Here is a 2,501-nt window from a genome sequence, read left to right on the forward strand (position 1 = left end):
TTTGTTGTTAACATAAGTTATAATCATGAATGCTTGACGAGATTTACAAGTATTAGCATTAATCGAATAAGATGACTAATGTAATCATGTTAACAATCTATAATCTGATTGGAACCTCCTTTATGTGTGGTTTCCAATTGAATAATAAGAGTTTATATTATACTTGTTTGACATACCATTAGTGGAATCTCTAACCTTGACATTTGTTATTATCATTGTTTAATCGTTATATTAATATTTGTTCTCAAAGTTCTCATCTTCTTCTTCTTCTTCTCCTTCTTTTTCTTTATTATTATTATTATTAGTAGTAGTAGTAGTAGTAGTAGTACTATTATTATTATTATTGTTATTATTATTGTTGTTGTTATTGTAATTGTTATTGTTGTTGTATTATTGTTATTTATAATTTGTACAATTAACCTCCCTGTTGTTCGACCCCGGTCTTGCCGGGTTATTTATTACTTCGACACTCCTGCACTTGGGGTTATTTATTACTTCGACACTCTTGCACTTGGGAGAAGACATCAATCTTTTAGTCGTGTCAACATCCACCCGTCATACAACATGTTATTAGAAAGGCCTTGGATACACATCATTGGAGTTGTGGCATCATCCTTGCATTAATGTTTGAAGTATATTATGAATGGAACATTGGTGATAATTTAAAATGAAAAAACCTTAGCAATGGTGTAAAATGTGGTAATTCCTTACTTAGAAACTAAAGGGAGCAATGATGGAGATCTTCATACTTTTGAAGTTGTTAATACATAATGGGTATGAGAAAACATGTTATTGAGGAAACCAATAATTTCTAAAGCCACAAGAATGGCATCCAAATATTTTATTAAGTATAGATTTTCTTTCTAGTACGATGTTATCTCTAGAAATCCTAGAAGGATAAGTACGATAATGTTAAAGAATGTAAATTAGATAATTGAGCTCATCTTTAAGCTTGGAAAGAAAGACTATAAAAGAGTTGTTGTTATCAAACAAACAAAAAGGTTGGCCAAGCTGAAAAGAAAGGAATTAGAAAAGGAAGAGATTCACATCCCTTTGATTCTTGTATCATTCTGAAATGATGCTTACGTAAAGCACTCTGAATATATAATGGATGTCCCTACACAAGACTTGGTTGTTATGGGCATCAACACATTAGAACAAGATCATAAAGCCAAGAGAAATGGTGAGAAAAAAAAGATTGTGGAAGGAAAAGAGTTGCTATCGCAACTAACTGTTCACATCGTGGAAGGAATGTTAGTAAAGATTTTTGTGCGAAAGCTAAAAGAAAAAAACTTGATCTCATTGCTACGTGAGGATGTCAATGTGTTTGTTTCGTCCTATATAGATACGCCTAGTTTAGATATTAACATTGTAGTGCATAAGATACTATTTAAGAAAGCATGTTTGTGAAGCAGAAACTACGAAGAACTCATCCAGATATGATACTCAAGGTGAAAGTCAAGATAGAAAAGCAATGGGATATTAGTTTTTTTAGGTGGTTAGGTACCCACAATGGGTATCAAACATAGTAGTGCTTTTCAAGAAAGAAGATAAAATCTAATTATAGATAGACTATACGAATTTAAATAAAATAAGCCTAAAAGATGACTTCTCTTTACCACACATCGATGTTTTAATTGATAATGTAGCTCAACGTGCTCCTGCATAGATGGTTTCTTTAGGCAAAAACCATATCAAAATGATCAACAAAGATAAAGAGAATGCAAACCTTATTTACCTCAAAAGATACCTTTTTGCTACAAAATGATGTCATTTAGACTAAAAAACATTAAGGCCATTTATCAAAGAATAATTGTAACTTTGTTCCATGAAATGATGCATAAAGAAATTAAAGTGTATGTGGAGAGAGTTACATGAAATGATGCATAAAAAAATTAAAATATATGTGAATGACATGATTGCTAAATTCAAAGAGGGAGAAATCATTGTCAAAATCTAGAAAAGTGAACCCCATAAAATGCTCATTCAAGGTAATATCCAAAAAGAAGCTAGAATTTAAGGTGATTAGTCAAAGGTATTAAAGTCAACCCTAATAAAGTAAAAGCAATTTAGGTTAGGTTGGCTTTAAAAGCAATTTGGTGATTATTGCTTTAAAAAAGCAATATAAATGGTTTCTTTAGGCAAAAACCATATCAAAATGATCAACAAAGATAAAGAGAATACAAACCTTATTTACCTCAAAAGATACCTTTTTGCTACAAAATGATGTCATTTAGACTAAAAAACATTTATCAAAGAATAATTGTAACTTTGTTCCATGAAATGATGCATAAAGAAATTAAAGTATATGTGGAAGACATGATTGCTAAATTCAAAGAGGGAGAAATCATTGTCAAAATCTAGAAAAGTGAACCCCATAAAATGCTCATTCAAGGTAATATCCAAAAAGAAGCTAGAATTTAAGGTGATTAGTCAAAGGCATAGTTTTAAAACCTGGCCCGGCCCGGCGGGTTGACCCGGGACCTGGCCGACCCGGGGCT

The sequence above is a fragment of the Populus euphratica genome, unplaced genomic scaffold, assembly GCF_000495115.2.
Source record: "Populus euphratica unplaced genomic scaffold, PopEup_1.0 scaffold2208.1, whole genome shotgun sequence".
Classification (NCBI taxonomy): domain Eukaryota; kingdom Viridiplantae; phylum Streptophyta; class Magnoliopsida; order Malpighiales; family Salicaceae; genus Populus; species Populus euphratica.